This window comes from Eulemur rufifrons, chromosome 7, assembly GCF_041146395.1.
Source record: "Eulemur rufifrons isolate Redbay chromosome 7, OSU_ERuf_1, whole genome shotgun sequence".
Lineage (NCBI taxonomy): Eukaryota > Metazoa > Chordata > Mammalia > Primates > Lemuridae > Eulemur > Eulemur rufifrons.
The window spans coordinates 238735542-238755342 of NC_090989.1; positions in this window are offsets into that span (position 1 = coordinate 238735542).

A 19801-nucleotide genomic window follows, 5' to 3' on the forward strand; every position below is an offset into this window, starting at 1 on the left:
GTGGAGGTGGCAGCCTGGGTGCCTCCCAAATTTCCCACCCTTCACCAAATGAAAATGCACTGCATTCTAGGGGTAGGGGATGATTTTAAGGATGTTACAGATCAGGAAAAAAAATTTTTTTTTTTTTTTAACAACCAGCCTAAGTGAGTGAACGTTTTTTCATGAAGATATTTAGGATGCTTGTGAGACCAATTAATTGTGAGATCGACATAGGGTGAATTTTGATACTGTTATTATTAATTTGATTTTTTACATGAGTGCTTGTTTGGAATAACATGGCCATTTCATCCAATTTGTTTTAAAAATAATTTAATAAAAAACGGTTTTTGGAGGCCTGGGGCTAAAGACTGATCAAAGTAATATATGTAACATTTTATGGTGAGCTACAGACAAGTAATATGTATATCTCTATGGTAAAAGATCAAAGTAGTATATTCTAAGTAAAAATTAGAATTGTGTCATTTAAGAGTTTACCCATTTTATTCTGGAGTGGCAAAGGGACTTGCCCAAGGTCACTGAGAGGGCCTGGAGCCCAGGTCCTTTCTGTGGAATCACATCTCCTTCCTTTCAAACCTTTAAATAGGTTATTTTCATCCCCTTACAATGTGTGTTGAAGTTTTCAGTAAAGCATGAGAGGCATGAATATATTTTCTGCTCTCTTAATTTAAACTGTCTTCCTCCACATTTCCTGTGATGGTAGCACCTTTTCACGAACTGTCCTATCCTCTAAGCTGGCACCAGCTTTTCAGCTCTGCCAGATACAGCAGGAGCAATTGCTATTCCTAAGAAAATCTGCAGCTCACTTTATTTTCCTCTTATCTTTTCTTACCCTGCTAAACTTTTATGGTCATTTATCTCTGTTATAAAAATGAATGAATATGGTATATTTAATCTTTCCTGTGTTAAATTATATAATGTATATATTTATGTCTTTGTTTTAGTTACTTTTGTGTGAAGGGACATCTTTGTTTATGAAGGAAGATGTGCATCTTCTTTGTCTTCTCCCACCTTTAGACATATTATGGTGGCAGGGACATATTATGGTAGCTCAGGGTCCTTGGATCATCTTTGCTTGTCCCTCACTTCCTGACATCTAAGACAAATTTTATACCATTAAAATGAATAATGACCTTAAAGAAAAGTAGAATCTTGCTTCTCACATAGGAGAACCTTAATTAAGAGTCAGGGAGTGCTAGAGAAAGCTGCTGTAGGATTTTGCCTCAACAAAATATCATAGAACGTGTTTGAAAGGAAATTCAAGCAGTGTGCTTTGCTAAGAGAATTTTAGCATCTCAGGGTGAAAAGGGACTTTTAGGTAGTAGCTATGTATAAACACTTGACACGTAAAGCCCTTACGCTGCTAACCAATGGTCAGCCAACCCCGTCTGACCCACACTGAAGACCAGAAACTTAGGAGAGCCAGCCTAGAGTGTTAGAACTTGTGCTTTTGAATCTGGCAAATCTCTTTGTATCCTGTCTGCAACAAACATGCTTTGTGACCTTGGGTGTGACTTTGGGCAAGACCTTGGACTCTCTGATCCTTCATTTTTTTTATTGTAATCTCCTTAGGTTCTCAAGAGAATTAAATGAGATAGCAACAACTATTATTTTTGACCAGTCCATCACATTACTTAATTCTTTGAAGCTGAGCTGAAATGTATCTTTCACTAATTGTCATTTCTTCCTTCTGATTCTGCCTCTTGGGGCCATACAGAAGGTGTTTGTAATCTCACTAGCTGTCCTCTAGGGGCATTTAATTTTAGGTCTCAGTGCTTTCTCTAGGGCTGTCTGTTGCCCTTTGTGTGTTTGAAAGCTGTGTAATCAAAGGACAAATACAGACAAAACACTGGTAAGCTGAAGGCACCTTAGAGCATTCTCTGTGATCTACCTGTATTTTATTGTTCTATTCTAAGTTTGTGTTACACAGTCACATTTGTGAACTGGTGTGTTTATGAACAAAAGCTCAAATTAAATATTTCAGTGATCAACTGATGGGGAAATTTATTTCTCGATGAAAATATACATATGTTTCAGCAAAGGAGAGTGAAACTTGTCATTGACACCAGACATTTACTTTACAGCTATTAGAAGTTACCCCTAAAGCCTTACCTCTAAGATATAAAACACAGTCTCTATATAAGCCTGTTTCACTTGCTACTGATAATCAAAATGCTATAGTAACACAAACAGGTAAAAAATAATCTCATATGCATATACTGTTTGACACATACTCATCATGTGTATTTACTCCTCACATTCCCCCCAAATACAAGGTGAGGTCTGGAGAGACACATTTTCACACTCATCCTCTTGGAAGCTTGTAGATTTTATGCATGATGTCCCCATTGTGTTAAATAGAGTGTACAAAGATGATTCTGCAAATCCTTATCTCAGTATCTCCTTTAGCAATAACTGGTGGTTCAGTGCTGCCCTTAGGGCCTCTGAGATGGAGAAGGGAACTGTCTGTCCCCGGATTCTGGGCTGTTCTCATTGTCTTGGCGTCTTTCTTACCCTCACAGTCACCACTGTTCTCCCCAGTTGCTGTGCCTCCTTCTTGACATTCTTATCACCATCTCCCCTCCTTTTTCTTCTCCCCACCCCTTTGTTTTTCTACAATTTCACTTGTGTTTGAGTTTGGTTTTCATAGTAAGTGATAATGAATTTTGCTTCAACTTAATTGATTATCACATTTGATATATTTTATTTTTTCAGTTTGGCTCTTCTCAGCCTTCTTTCATGGCAGATCTTTCTTTCTGGAGAAACTCTAACTTGAGCAATTTAGAAACCCCAGAGTAGAACAATTTCAGCTTGGAAATACTCTAATTTGGGCTTTTAAAACGTGTAAAATTTCAGGATGAAACCATGAGAGCTGGACTGTCTTAGAAATTTGTCATCAAGCATATAGTCAGCAAATATATCTGATTACATTATGTTCTACTTATAAATTAAATGTTCTTTAACCATGAGCACATGGTCAGGTCTCTCTAGTGGCTTTAAACTTTAGCCTCATGTGGTTACGGCAATGCCCTTTGTTGTGCTTCACACTTGCTATGTGAAAGAGGTCCACTTCAGAGATCAATTTAAAATGTGCTATTTTAAGGCTGCTTGAATGGCCCCATTTAAGAAATTAGGCCATGCAAATCCAACCTGATTATGAGATTTAGGTTTAAGGAAATTTGAAGTGCATTTGCAGTTCTTTGTTACCATTGATCTTAGAATTTACTGGAACTAAAACACTGAATTTTAGACTGTTAAGGTTTTAGATAGGAATAATTCCATTTCCAGCACTAGTGTATTACCTTTCATTTTGAGTCCTAAGTTACCAAGCTATTATTTTTCTCCATGTTCAGATATTGATTTTCTTGTCTTGATACATTTATATCTATCAATTTATTTCTTGCTGCCATGATTCTTACTCCTATCAATACATTTTCTTTGTTTCTAAGGTAGGCAAAATGTCTAGACTAGACTACAGTGTTTCTGATTGTACAGGTTGAAATATCTCCCAGGGCTTGCTCATTGTAAAAGAGTGATATCTCTTACAAGGAAGATGCAACTTGCATCTCTTCCTTGTAAAAGATATCATTTCTTTACAGTTACCTGTCATGGACTGAGTCAACCGCTCATGAATAGTACCAGTTCATGAATAGAAAATAGAAGCTTCAATCAAGAAGTTATACCAGATTCATAATCCAAGATGTAAGAGCATATTTCTTGTGTGGCATGTCCACGAAACCAAAGGCCCAGTCCCTACATATGCACAATACTCCAAAGCAGAGAGAGATGCCCCAGATCTTTGTTTCTGGCATTGTGTCTGACATGCCTGGGTATCATTGTCCTCTTTTCTTCCACTGTGCCTAGTGGAGCCCTAAGACAGCATCCTAAGGAGCTTACAACTGAAAGTGGAAACTAGCATGTGAATAACTACATGTTACATACAAAGAAGAGTTTTCTCAAATAGTTTAACCCGCATGTGTGTGCATACATAGACACACACACATTTAACTTGTATTCTGTCTCCTCTGTTACTTTGCTTAGAATATGGCAATATTTTTATTCTTTGGATGGCTGAACTGACATTCATTTAACAAATCTGTGTCAAGTTTCTAGTATGTTCTAGGCACCGTGTGAGAGTGCTGAAGATACAAAGAGAAATATAAATATAGCTCTTGTCTTCAGGTATTAAATAGTTTATACCCTAGTGAGGGAGATGGAAATAGAAGCTGTTTTAACAGTAGAGTGAGGGCAGTGCTAATAGAGATACTATAGATGCAAGGTGTTTTGGAACTTCAGAGGAAGGAGTGAGGTCCTAGGGTAGGGGAACTTGGGTAAGAGTGGAATTGTCTGGGAAGGAACCCCACTGTATTGAGAAGTCTGAATTTCACCCTAAAGTCACTTAGGGAACCACTAAGCCTTGGAGTGACCTGGTCAGATTTGTCTTCTAGGAAGTTTGCTCTGTGGACTACAATTTAGGAATGAGAAGGGTAGGCTGATCCCTCAACAAATTAAACATAGAATTTCCATAGGATCTTCTGGGTATACCCAAAAGAACTGCAGGCAGAGTCTTGAGCAGGTATTTGTACACCCAGGTTTACAGTAGAAGTATTCACAGTGGCCAAAATGGGGAAACAACCCAAATGTCCATTGACTGATGAGTGGATAAACAAAATGTGGTATGTATCTATGCAATGGAGTATTATCCAACCCTAAAAAGGAACAAATTTAAACAAGAAGCTTTATAATTTTAGGTACTATAGTTAGATCTATGATGAGTTTGAGCTGATTTTTATATGGTAGATGGTATGGATTGACATTTTATTTGTTTTTGCATATGAACATCTAATTGTTCTAGTATCATTTGTTGAAAACTCTATTCTTTCTTCACTGAATTGTCTTTTCATTTCTGTAAAAAAATTACCTGTCTTAAATATCTAGGTTGATTTCTGAACTCTATTCTGTTGCATTGATCTATTTGTCTTTCCTGATGTCAATACCTCATTGATTACTGTAGCTACATTATGTTAAGTCTCAAAATCACATTCTTCTAAGTTGTTTTGGTTATCTGTGTCCTTCACATTTCCATATGGGTTTAGAATCAGCTAGTTAATTCACACACACACACACACACACACACACACCCCACTTGCGCTTCCCCCCCATAGGAGTTTGATCGGGATTGCAATGAATCTGTAGATCAATTTGGAGAGAATTGAGATCTTCACAATACTGAGTCCTTTGACCCAGTAACAAGGTATATCAATCCATTTATTTAGATCTTTTAAAATTTCTCTTAGCAGTGTTACTGTTTTCATTGTATAGACCTTGCAATATGTTTTTTTAAGTCAGATTCATCCCTAAAGACTTTATTTTTATGCTATTTTCTATGGTTGTTCATTACTAGTATATAGAAATACAATCAATTTTCATATATTGTCCCTATAGCCTGCAACCTTGCTAAACTCAACTTATTAGTTCTAGTTCTAGTAGTTTTTTGTAGATTACATGAGATTTTCTGTAAAAATCTTTTGTTCCTTGACTTGGATGCCTTTTATTTCTCTCTTTCTGGCTTTATTTTTTATGTGTCTCTCTCCCCCACCATTCCTCCCTCTCTCACCAGCCATGACCTTGATTACAATGCTGAATAGAAATAGTAAGTCTGAGCATCCCTGTGGGCATTCTTGCTGTGTTTCTGATCATAGAGGGAAAAATATTCAGTCTTTGACCATGAGGTATGATGTTAGCTGTAGGTTTTTCTTATATGCCCTGTTTTAAAGTTTAAGGGCATTCCTTTTGATTCTTAGTTTGAAGAAATAGTGTTGGATTTTGTTGAATGCTGTTGAGGCAATCATATGGTTTGTTCTTTCTAGTTTCTTAATATGGTGATTGTTGTTTTGAATGTTTCACTAACCCTATCTTCCTAGGATTAACTCCACTTATCCCTTTAAAATTTGTAGAATCTGTAGTGATATCACCTCTCTCATTCCTAATATTGGTAATTTGTGTCTTTCTTTTTTCCTGATAAGTCAGCCTAGAAGTTTATCAATTTTCTCTGCCTTCTCAAAGAACCTGCTTTTGGCTTCGTTGACTTTTCTCTGTTTTTCTGCCTTTTATTTCACTGCTTTTCTGCTTTGAACCTCATTGTTTACTATTTCTTCTGCTTACTTTGGGTTAATTTGCTTTTCTTATTCAGTTAAGGTAGAAGTCAAAGCCATTGATTTAAGACCTTTCTTGTTTTCTAACATGTTTAGTGGTATAAATTTCTCCTTGGGTACTATGTTAGTGCCATCCTACAAATTCTATGTTTTATTTTCATTCACCTCGAAATATGTTCTGATCTTCTCTTAAGTTTTTCTTTAGCCAGTGGGTTATTTAGAATTGTATTATTTATTTTATAAATATTTTGGAATTTTCCAGAGATCTTTGCTATTTATTTCCAATTTAGTTCCATTGTGGTTAGAAACAATACCTTGTATGACTTGAATCCTTTTAGATGTATTACAACTTGTTTTATGGCTGAGAATATTGGCTATCTTGGGAAATGTTTTATGTACACTTGAAAAGAAGGTGTGTTTTGTTGTTGGGTGGAGTATTCAATAAATGTTAACAAGGTCAGTGTTGATAGGATAAAGTCTACTAAATGTCTGACAATTTTCTGTCTACTTGTTTTAATTATTGAGAAAGGAGTACTGAAATCTCTAACTTTAAGATTTGTCTGTTTCTACTTTTATTTCTGTTTTTGCCTCATGCATTGAAAAATCTATTATTGGGACATAAATACTAACAATTGTTATATTCAGTTGATTAGCAGACCTTTTATTATCATGAAATTACCTTTTTGATCCCTGGTAATAGTGCAGATGGTGGTGTCTTTTTTTTTTTTTTTTTAACTTATGTTGACTGGTATTACTGTATCTTTTTTCATCATTTTACTATTCGTGTCTTTATGTTTAAAGTGTTGTTTCCAGTAAGCAAATATTGTTGGGTCTTACTCTTTTATCCAATCTGAAAATTTCTGCCTTTTAGTTGCAGATGTTTAGAACATTTACATTTAACATGATTTTTCATACCTTCAGATTTAAATCTGTCATCTTGCTTTCTGTGTGTTCCATTTGTTCTTTTTTTCCTCTTTTCTATTTTTTTCCTGCCTTTTTTGGATTGAGTAGTTTAATGATTCTGATTTATCTCCCTTGTTGTTATATTGGTCATAATTATTTGGTCTTTTATTTAAGTGGTTGTCTTGGGTGGTCTGTAATACTCATTTTTAACATTACAGTCTACCTTTAAGTGATATTTACTACTTCACTGATAGTGTAAAAACGTTAGAGCAGCATACTTCATTTTTACCTCTTATGGCTTTTATGCCGCTGCTGTCATACATTTTACTCTTAGCTATGTTATAAACCCCTTAGTACATAGTTATTATTTCTGTATATAACAAAGGACAAGTCAATTATCTTTTATGTAAATTTTAATAATAAAAATAACTCAAATATTTAACCTATAGCATTTTCTGTGCTCTTCATTTCTTACATAGATATGGATTTCTATCTGGTATGATTTTCTTTTTGCCTGAAGGACTTCCTTTAATATTTCTTACAGTGTGCTTCTTGTGAATGATTTCAGCTTTTGTATGTCTTTATATTGCCTGTTTTTTTTTTTTTTTTTTTTTTTTTTTGAGACAGAGTCTCACTCTGTTGCCCAGGCTAGAGTGAGTGCTGTGGCGTCAGCCTAGCTCACAGCAACCTCAAACTCCTGAGCTCAAGCGATCCTCCTGTCTCAGCCTCCCGAGTAGCTGGGACTACAGGCATGCACCACCATGCCCGGCTAATTTTTTCTATATATATTTTTAGCTGTCCATATAATTTCTTTCTATTTTTAGTAGAGGTGAGGTCTCGCTCTTGATCAGGCTGGTCTCGAACTCCTGAGCTCAAACGATCCGCCCACCTCGGCCTCCCAGAGTGCTAGGATTACAGGCGTGAGCCACCGCGCCCAGCCTGCCTGTTTTTTTTTTTTTTTTTACAGGTGTTTTCAGTGGGTATAGAATTCTTTGTTGACATTTTTTTTCTTTTAGTAAAGTTGTTGTCTACAGTCTTTTTGTATTGCGCATGCTATGCTGTCAGTGAGAATTTGTATCTCTGTAATCTCTGTGTGTCTTTCTTCCTCTAGCCTGCCTTTTAGATTTTTTTCTTTATCACTGGTTTTGAGCAGTTTGATTATGATTTGGTATAATTTTCTTCATGTTTGTTGTGTTTAGGGTTCATTGAGCTTATTGGATTTGTCAGTTTGTGGTTTTACTCAAGTTTGAAATTTTTCAGCCATTGTTTCTTCAAAAATATTTTTTGCCCCTCTACAACTTTTCTCTCCTTAATGAACTCTGATTACCCATATATTAGGTCACTTGATGTTGTCATATAATTCCCTGATGATCATTTCATTTCTGTTTTTTGATTCATTTTTCTTTGTTTTTATTGCTAGGTTTTACATTTCACTAATCTTTTTTCCTATGATATTTCATGTTATTAATGCCATCCAGTATATTTTTAAACTCATACATTGTGGTTTTTATCTCTAGGAGTGATACATCGTATATATAAGTATGTGTATACAGATGCTCCTTGACTTAACATTGGGGTTGCATCCCAGTAAACGTGTCATAAGTTGAAAATATCATAAGTTGAAATGCATTTAATACATCTAACTTACCAAGCATCGTAGCTTAGCCTAGCCTACCTTAAACATGCTCAGAACACATGCATTAGCCTACAGAAGGGCAAAACCATCTACCACAAAGCCTCTTTTATACTAAAGTGTTGAATATCTTATGTAATTATGGAATGCTGTCCTGGAAGTGGAAAACAGTGGTTGTGTGGTTTCTACTGAATGCATATCACTTTCACATCGTTGTAAATTTGAAAAATCATAAGTCGAATCATAAGTTGGGAGCCATCTGTATATATGTTTGTGTGTATGTATATATTCTATGTCTCTATTTAATTTTTTGAACAGATGGAATGCAGGTACAATTGTTTTGTTGTTCTTGTCAACCAATTCTATCATTTGTGACATTCTGAGTTAAGACACAATTGGTTGGTTTTTCTCATGGATTTTTTTTTTTTTTTTTGCTTCTTTGTAATGCCTAATAATCATTAGTTTTGTGATATTGTGAATTTTACCTGATTGGGTGCTGGGTATTTTTATTTTCCTATAAAAAATTTTGAACTTTGTTCTGGGACACAGCTAAATTATTTAGGAACAGTTTTATTCTTTTGTGTCTTTTAATGTTTACTAGGGGGGACCAGAGCAGCATTTATTTTATACCTCAGTAGCACTTTGCACTACTCAGGCAAAATATCTCTAAGTTCTCTGTTCAGTTCTAGATCAATTATGAGCTTTTCCACTTTGGTGGGAATAGACAGTATTCCAGGCTCCGTGGGAGTGCTGAGTGCCTTTTCCTTTAATCTTTTTGGATGCCCCCCCCCCATGTGCTGATCAGTACTCTGATGAGTAGTTAAGGGAGACTTTCCACAGATATCCAGGGTTTTCTCTCTCTGCAGCTGTCTTTCTGGTACTCCATATGCTTGCTGCCTTAGTCTCCTCAGTCTCTGATCTTTCACCTGTGTCCTGTCTCCTTGCATTGTGGTCTGGAAAATCTCTCAGTGTAGTAAATTGGGACAGATGTAGAGTTCACCTCATTCGTTTCTTGTCAGTCAGGGATTGCTTTCTTTGTTTCTTGATACTCATTATTGAAAAATGGTTGTTTCTCACACACACACACGCACACACATAGATACATACATGCATACATAGAGTTGATTGGTTTGTTGGTTTCAGGCGGGAGGGTAAATCCAGTTCCTCTTACTCCATCTTGCCTGTAGCTGATAGCATGCTTTTTGTATGCTTAGAACCAGTTAGCTAAATATATCTTCAAAGGCATCTGTTATGGTCCAGTTGGAACAGTGATATAAAGCTAAGGGTCTCACGCTATTTCTACCAGTTAACCAGCTGTGTAAGTTGTCTCAAGGGACAGACTCATGGAGTCTCCTAGTTGGAAGCAACCTTACCGGTCGTGTGGCTGATCCTCCGACGCTATATAAAACCCTTTCTGTACAGTCTCTCTTACACTTTCACGTGTTGGCAGCTCTCCCTGTTGAAGAATACATTTCCTATTTTAGACATTTCTCATAATTACAGACATCTTTTCCATGTTTGAGGGTTTATTTCCCTCTTCCTTCCCAAGTCATCTCCCCAGAATAAAAACCTCTTGATCTCTGTGAGCCTCAGTTGTCTCATCTCTAAAATGTGATACTTATTTAAAAAGGGACCCCTGTATCTGTTAGTGCTTCCTTCAATGAGTCAGACACCATGCCAGATGCTAAGGATGCAGAAGAAAATATGCTGTCTTTGCCTCCCAGAAACTCACAGAGAAATCGGGGGAAGAGAAGTTAAATGATAAAGCAGAGAGATTAAAATGGTAAGAGAAGTTTGCAAAGTGTGCTGGGCACTTCCCAGGATTTTAGAGATTCCATTAATTCAGGTGTCTAAAGTGTGCTTTGCTATAAAGGACTGCAAGTGTTTGATATTATAGTATTAGTTGTTGTAGTCAGAGACATATGAACAGCTGATCTGTCCCCATTATTTTTTCTGAAGCCTGTTACACTTTGACTTTTTCAATTTTAAGGTTCTGTTTGAAACCTCTGGGTTCCATGTAATTAATGAGTTTTAGTGTGTCATGGTGCCAACAGGACATGGAAACATGACAATAAGTTCATATTTCCTTCTGCTACTGCAGATTATTTTTGCTTGGCTCTTGTAAAAGACAACTTTGTACCCAGTGAATTTTTCTGTGAATTCAAATCTTGTAAGCTAGGGGCACTGTAAATCTCTACTGATGCTCTATTGCTTAACACTGTACAAAGCCAGATGGCAATGGTAATACTTCAGCATTTACCATATGGAGACGTAGAAAAAACTTTCAGAAGAAAGCAGTAGCAAAATTTCTATATCATGGTTTTGTAGCGCTAGGTCACACTGTCCTCCCTCAGATAGTGTCAGAGCTTCGTATCGTGATTTTTCAAGCATCTCATTACATTGCCAGCAGTATAGTAAACGAAATTAAGGAGAACTATATATTGATGTGACAGGCTGCTGAGGTTGAATTTTGGGAGGCTGCACTTGAGGAGCATGTTAAAAATGCAGATTCCAAGATTCCACCTACATATGCTCGGCTGTTCAGGGGGTTGGAGGATGCAGTGTACTTTTTAGTTTCTGGATGGTTCTGGCACAGGTGGGTCCCTGCTTTGAGAAACACTGGTGGGGGGAGTGAGCCAGTCGTATGGGGACAAGAGATTTTCTTCTTTTTCAGCCTGTGATCCTGTATTTATTCTTCCATCTACTGACATCTGAGAGTCTACTTTTCATCAGAATTTAAATCCTGAGAAATCAAGAAGATGAATTAGACAGTTCTCTTCTCGAGGACTCTTCAGTGTAGCCTGTCTGGTGTAGTTGGCGAAGCTACATGACCTTGAGTGGGTTACTTTTAAGTCTACTGAGTATAATTGGGTAATACAGTCTACCTGTTTTTCAGGGTTGTTGTGAACACGAATTGAAAATCAAATGCCTTCCCACAGCCATAGCAAATGTTACTTAGTCCTCTCTTAACATTACTTTTGCCAAATACTACTACTTTCCAAAGTGGTGAAGCTAACTAAGTAAGATTCTGAACTCTAAAACTTAAAGCATTGTATGTGTGAGTTAACTATTTCTATACTGTTCGCAGCAAGTATTCCAGGTCTAATTCCAATCAGTATTTTCATAATCTGCCAAATTCAGGGCAGCTTATAAATATGAAGAAGGAACAGAATCTTACCTAGAATATAAAGCTAAGCTTTTAGAGTCTGAAACATCATGTCCTTCTCAGTACATGTGAAAGTTGTAATGGCCTATTTAAAGTATAGTGCTATATGAAAAATCATTTCCACATTTAATTTCATGTTCCACCTGTGTGTAATAAAATATAAATTGGATATTGTTTTTAATTTTGATAACTAGCATTTATTTTTATTTCTACTTATTTATAAGAAATGGTATATATTTTTGATATGAGTATCCTGTTTATGAAGTTTTAGTTGGCTGAAACAAATACACAAAATCATCAATGACAAATTAGTATTTTTAGTTCATCAGTAGAAGGAAAGGTGTTTTAATTCTGTTTGATTCTAAAATTTTCATTTTAGCAGCATCTCCTCTCACAGAGAAATTAACATGGTACCAAGCATGATGCAACAAAGAAATTACTGTGAAAGTGAATTAACTGCCTAATCTTCTGCTTCTTTAGAGGCAGGAGGTGACAAAAGAAACAAATTTATTTCTTATTAGGTGAAATGAGATGTAAGGAGATGTGAGAAATAAAATTAAAGGACTTACCACTCAGTTTCCTAAATTTAGCTTTTCAAAAAGCCTGATAGTTTTGAGTATGGAACATGTACAGCTACCTAAACTGGCACTTCCTGACTTCTGAGCCATGAGGTGCTTTTGTACCTTGGCCTCTTCGTAGGTGAGCCACCACAGTTTGATCAGCGTATACCGTCAGTGTTTGCTACAGTAGTCACTACAATGTCCTTCCAGAAGAAACATTTTGATCAGATGGAGTGGCAGTGTGGTGTGGAGCAGGGCATACAAGCTGTGTGGAGTGGGAGGTGGGAAGCCTAGTGGAAGATCACACTGGTAACAAAACGAGGACTATGTTTCAGGCCACATCTGCTTTCCTTTCTGCACCCTCTGCTCTTGTCTGGCTCTTTCTTGCTGATGTGCTTGGTTTCTGGGTCTCTGTGTAACCCTCTGAAATTAGCAGTTTGGTTAAACTGACTGCTTGGCTTTTGATTTTGGTTTTGACCCCTAGATGCAGACCTGCCCAAGCTCTAATCTAGCATTGGAAATAAGCATTGAAATGGCCACATACTGGAGTTTCCATGGAACTTGACCATTTCAGGGTTTCTGTTAGAATTACAAAAATAATATATATTCATTATGAAAAGTATAAATAAACAAAAGAAATTTAATCTGTAATTCTCTTACCAGAGATAGTTTGATACTGTTGAGGACTTAGTCTTCTCTATTAATCTTTTTTTCCTATGTATATTTTTAACAGTTACGATCATACTGTTTTAAGAATGATTTCCTTTCACTTTACAATATATAATAGATATCTTTTCCATCATTTTAAATGGTTGCTATGTGTTCCATTAAGTGAATGTGTACCTATTTTACTCAACTAGTTTGTTGTTGGTTTTTTTTCTTAGTTGCTTGGGAAAGTTTCTCTTAAATTTCCTGTTATCATTCTAGCTGAAGTAAAAAAAAAAAAAAAAAAAAGTATATTTTCATGTGTGATTGCTCATGCATGCACTTAACATACATATTCCTCTGTACGTATTTGTGACTTTGAACCCCTGGTTCTCAGGCCTTCAGCCTTGGACTGAGCCACGCTGTTGGCTTCCCTGGTTCTCCAACTGAAAGATGGCAGATCATGGAACTTCTCATCCTCTATGACACATAAACCAATTTCCCTAATGAATCCTCTCTCATCTGTCTGTATACCTATATCTCCCATTGGTTCTGTTTCTCTGGACAGCCTGGATCCAACCACTAATGGGAAAATTAAGACAAGGAGGTAGGGCAGTTCTGGAGAAGAGCCCAGGAGTGATGTCAGTGGTGAGGTGGGGTCAGTAAGTAATGCTGTTGCTTCCTGCCTGTGTGACCCCAGATGATGTCTTACTAGGGAGATAATGAACTCTGTAGGCCGAATGAGAGCCAGAGACTCTCCATTATGCCTTTTTGTATGAATAATAAACTAATCTAATTAAATTAATAATATATAATAATGTGATAATCAAATGATAATATGATTATAATTATAACCAACACTTAAAACACCCACTGAGTACCCGACATGGTTTAATGCACTCTCACATACATTAGCTTATTTGATCTTTACAGCCATCTTACGGAGGGTGTGGATACTCAAGCATAGCAATATAAAGGATGTTTCTAGTTACTAAGCCATAATTCATATTTAACTGGGGAAAAGACAAAGCAAATTTTTATCTACTTTAAAAGTCTATTATATGCAACTTAAGGTCTCTTGAATAGAGACAGAGGACAGCACTCCCAAAATTAGCAGACCTTTCTGCAGTGATGCATTTAAAAAGATTTTTTTTTTTTTTTTAAGAGACAGGGTCTCACTCTGTTACCCAAGCTGGAGTACAGTGGTGCAGCCAGAGCTCACTGCAGCCTTGAACTTCTGGACTCAAGTGATCCTCCTGCTTCAGCCTCCTGAGTTGAGTAACTGGAACTACCAGTGTGTGCCACCGTACCTGGCTAATTTTGTTAATTTTTTGTTGTTGTGGAGACAAGGTCTTGCTGTGTTGCCCAGGCTGGTCTTAAACTTCTTCTGGCTTCAAGGGATCCTCCAGCCTTGGTCTCCCAAAGCACTGCAACTACAGGCAGGAGCCACCACACCCAGCCAGTGATACATTTTTGATGCACTAATTCTTGCTGCAGGGAACCCAACAGTGGAGGGAAGCAATAGAGGCAGCAACCAGAAAAAGCATTGGAAAAGATAAATACCTCACTAATAGTTATTCTTAAATACCCTGTGTTAAATGGGCAAGAATTGCTGACCCTTAAAAAAAAAAAAAACTTCTCAGGAAATTATGGTCTGGTTGGGATTCTTAGTGGCATTCTTACCCCTGGTTATGAGAAATGTAGCCCAAAACACATGTATAATTTTCATAACAATAGCTAAGGATTCGCTCTCCCCTGGTTTCCACATCCACTTGGAAGTGCAATCTGTGGACTCTATTTTGTAGATGAGGAATCTGAGGGTATTGAGAAAGTGAAACACCTGACCAAGATGACATAACCAGGAAGTGGGCAGGATTGGTACCCAGGAAGTATGGTTTTTTGGGCTTCTTTATTCAAGGTAACCTCAGATAAGATCTGTGCCTGTCAGGAGAAGGCAAATGTGATGATAAAAATCTTCTATTTAGTGAGCTTTATTAGTGTCCACTTTTAGACAAAATGTTAGTTTTTCATACATGAAATACCAACTTATAGGTTCCCATAGATATGCATCTGTTATCCTCTCCACCCTGGTTAGGAGCTTGCTGAATATAGTTAACATCCCATTACTCAAGAGAAAATATTTTCTCCGTGCAATCATGAACAATCATTTCCCCTTAGAAACATTCATTGTGTAATTTAACCCTTTGGTGATGGAGTGTGCAGTAAAATGTTGGTTTATAGAAATAAGTTTACCAAATAGCTCATTGGGATTTGTACACCTCACAATCATGTCCCTTCACTGTCTGAAAGGGCTGCTATGCCATCACTGTTGTTTTATTCATAAATTGTCCACTTTTCTTTTGTCAGTAATTTATGTCTGTATCTGACTGTAACAACTAGAATTCTAGTAGGATGTGGCAGGTGCGGGTGAAAGATGCATATGCAGGGGACTCTAAATAGAATTAGCCGGTTCTTTGTCTTAGCTCATTATCTCAGCTTCACTGAGGCTGCTTTCTCTCTCAGATGTCTTTTATCTAAATTACCAGTGCCTGGTTAGTAATTTTGCTTAAATTGTAAAAGATAAATAGTTCTCTACAGAAAAAGCACATTTAAAACACACTCAGAGAAAACAAAACAGAAAAGTGTTTTCTGGGATGCCAAAGCAAGCTTATTGCATTGTTGTAAATAAATGGTCCTTGTGAATTGCATTTGTATTATGTTTCCCAGTATTTTCATAATGTACCTTCAAATTTTCACCTTATTTAATTTTTGTATCCTTTTAATCAGTGTTCAGGGAGCCTTCTAACAATTTTTCTGACTGTGTTCACTATTTTCTTTTTATCAAACCTTCATATCTTATATTTTCAATTAAAAAATTGAATGAATAGATTTTCTCGTTGTCCTATGTAATTAATATCATATTACCTTTGCCCTCAGTATCACTTACATGCTATATGTTTGTAAGCTGTTGTGACTAATTTCCTCACTCCTATCTAAAAAATTAACAAATGATTTAATACATCTTTCATAATCAACTGAAATACAGAGTGGTTCACTAACAGGTCTGGTTGAGAAATTTATGTCAGTAATCTCTTCAGATGAAAGAGCTCTTCTCATAAACGTTCAAATAATGTACATGAGGGATTTTCTCTATTTAACCTTTAATGCAAAGGCAGGTTTCAGATAAAATCTTTTAACAAGTGATATCCATCTTTTCCTTCATCACTCACTGTCAGCATTTCCTTGCTTTCACTTTTGTGGTGGTCTTCTGTTTGCCTGAGGATTTCTGCTACCCATGAAGTCTCTTCTCAAATACTTTTCTGGGTTTTCTCTCTTGTAAAAATGGAAACTTACATGTCATTACTGATTTCTTTCAGCACTTTGAATACATCATCCCATGCCTTTTGCTCTCCATTGTTTTAGATGAGAAGTCAGCTGTTAATATTGTTGTGATTCCATCATACCATCATGGAATAAGTAATTTTTCTCCTTTTGATATCAAGAGTTTCTCTTTAGCTTTCCACATTTTGATGTTTCTGGTCTGGTTCTCTTTGACTTTATCCTATCTGGAGTTCATTGAGTTTCTTGGAAGTCTAGACTAGTGTTTTTCATCAGTTTGGGAAGTTTTCAGCTATTATTTCTTTGAATATTCTTTCTTTCATCTCTTTCTTGTATTTACATTATTCACATGTTGGTGTGCTGAATGGTGTCTCACATTTCTGAGACTCTTTATTTATACTCATTCTTTTTTTCTCTCTGTTTTATGAGCTGTCTAATCTCCATTTCAGGTTTGCTGATTTCTTCTGCCTATTCATATCAACTGCTTAGCCCCTTTAGTGAGTTTTTCATTTCAATATTGTACTCTTCAACTTTATAATGTTTATTTGGTTTTTAAAAAATAATTTTTTTATCTGTATTTTCTATTTACTGAGACATTGCCATCATGCCTTACTTCTGTAATCATGGTTTTTCCTTAGTCATGTGGAAATATTTATAATGCCTGCTAATTCCAACATCTTAGCCCTGCAAGCAGAGTATCTATTGCCTTTCTTTTTTTTTCTGTGTATGGGTCATATTTTCCTGGATTTGTGTGTGTGTGTGTGTGTGTGTGTGTGTATGAGAGAGAGAGGGAGAGAGAGAGGGAGGGAAGAGAGTGAGTGTGTGTGTGTGTGTGAGAGAGAGAGAGAGAGAGAGAGAGATTTTGAATGTCTCATAATTTTTTGTGGGAAATTGCACATTGTAGATAATATAGTCTATCAGGATAGTGATTCTCTCCCTCTTTTGGAGAAAGTTTGTTGAGGTTGTTGCATTTGTTTGTGACTTGACTAGATTCATTTTTTGAAGTGTGTTTTTCCTGCACTATGTAGTCTCTGATATCCCTGCTCAGATTTTTTTTTTTATCTGTCAACATGGCTTCCTAGGAGTGACCCCCAAGTCTGCCTAAACCATTTATTAATCAAAGTTTGTGCTTAAGCTGCCTTAGCCAGGTGGATATATGTGTGACTTTGACAGTTCAGAGAATTTAGTTTTGTCCTGAGTTCGGCGAGACTCCAGTATGTTGGAGGTTCTCTCTCCAGTCTCTCCTGAGAGAGTGCAGTGTGGACATGCATGCAGTCTTCCAGACTATGAAAGATGAATGTGGTTTTATTTTTAAGCCTCATATCCGAGGAGTTACCACTGGGTTTAGAGTAGCTTAATGTTCAGCCAGTATTTGGTCAAAGATTGTGCTTAAGCCCCTTGAGCCAGTAAGGCCTTCTGTGTTTTGCTGATGGATGTCTGTGTGGCCTGGGGAATGTTTTTCATGTCTGTCCCACATCCCACTCTGATTACTCTTGAGTAAAAATAAAAGCAGTGTGCACCTGAGGGCATGTGCTGAGCCTTTGGGACCCCTAGGGATGAGTGCGATTCTAGAAACTCTCTTCTTGGATGTCTCTGAGGTTCTTTGTATTAAATTCATGGCTGGTCCCTCATTACACTTTTTGCTACTAATATCATGAAGTTACTGTCCTTCATATTGTTGATTGGCACTGAAATCTCCATTGTTTTTAACAGTGTCCTTAAGTATGAACTTATTCCATATCTCTTTCAAATAAAGTCGGTCTCCTCAGGCAGGAAAGCCGAGCTCTTTGTCTTTAGGGCTTGCCTTTCCTCCTGGACAGAGCCTCTGGGGGCAATAAACCAGAGTTTTGGGCAGGAACAATGGCCTGCTTCTCCCATAGTGGCAACCCTGTACTATGAACAGACACTGGGGAGAAGGGGTAGTGGTGGCTCTGGTCTTTACAGTCTGCCTCTCTGAGTGTGGAATCTCTGCCTGCTGAATGAATTGCGGTTGGGGTGATCTGGGCCCCAGTATTCTCAGCCTTTGCTCTTGGAGCAGAGCCTTGCCCCAGAAGTAGGAACTCAATGTGGGGGAAGGGAGATAGAATGTTCTTAGCAGCATCTGCCAAGAATTGTGCCTTGCAGCACACGGTTGGAGGTGAGGGGCAATGGGAGGCACTGGTAGTCTGCCCCTTGCAAGTGAGACTGTAGCCCTCAATGAAGAGCTGGGGAGAGCGGGAGCCCCTGTGTTCCTGGCCGTTTCCACTCAGAGTTGAGCTTCCATCACACACAGCTGGGGTCGGGGAGAGCAAGTCATGGCTCCAATGCCACAGATTCTCAACATTCTTGCCAAGATCTACCGTATTTTCCTGAAGAGATGTTTCTCCATTTGCTGTATTCTCTTAGGAAAATGTTCAGAGACTTTAAATGTTTTGTGGTTTTTTTTTTTTTTTAAATTATATTCACCAGTTAAATAAATGGTTGTTGTGCTGAGAGCGTCTGCTAAGCTCACAGTGCCATTCGGAAAGCTTCCCCTTATTTTTCCCTAATTTTTCAAGGCTTTTCTCCAAGCTGAGTGACATTTAGCTTATCTGGTGGACTAATCCTTCCTTATTCAATGTGCTCATTAGGTTGTGACTTCTTATATCTTTGTGTTCCCTGTCTCTCGTGCTATGAGTGCCATTTCATAGTAAGCACTCAGTAAATGTCTGTGAATGAATGAGTGGATGAATGAATAGATGTGTATACCATACTGTTCAAGTGCTGTGCTTATTTGTACTCAAAGGGAGTGATACACTCAGTAGGGATTTGGAGCACTGTGGGGCTTTTCTGGGTGTGAAAGTAGGTCTAGATTCTGCTTACCCAGCCCGGTCAGAGCCAGCCAGAATTTTTAAAAATAAAAAGTATGAAGAACAGCTATTAATACTTAACACAAAAATCAGAAGAGACAACCCAATAGCAGAATGAACAACAGTAGCAATAAAAAAAAAAATAGGTGCAGGATACCCATAGGGAGCCTACAGAATAGGAATCACAAAAAATAAGTTAGCATGGAAAGATATCCAACCTGCCAGGAATGTGACATTTAAAACAATGACGTAATATAAACTCATAACCATCAGATTTGTAAAACTTGAGAAATCTGACAAAATATTAAGTATTGGAGGAAGATGTGGAGTAACAGGAGTTTTGGTAAACTGCAGGTGGGGCTATAAATTGGTCTAATTACTTTGGAGAGTAAATTAAGATTATTTACTCACATACCTTATGACACAGTAATTTCACTGCAAGGCAGATATTCTAGAGAAAACTCTTAATCACGCGCAGCAGGAAACACTCAGGGGTGGTTACTGATACCTTTTTTTTTTTGTAACAGTGAAAGACATAAAACAACCCAAATGTGTATCAGTGAGGAAATAAATTT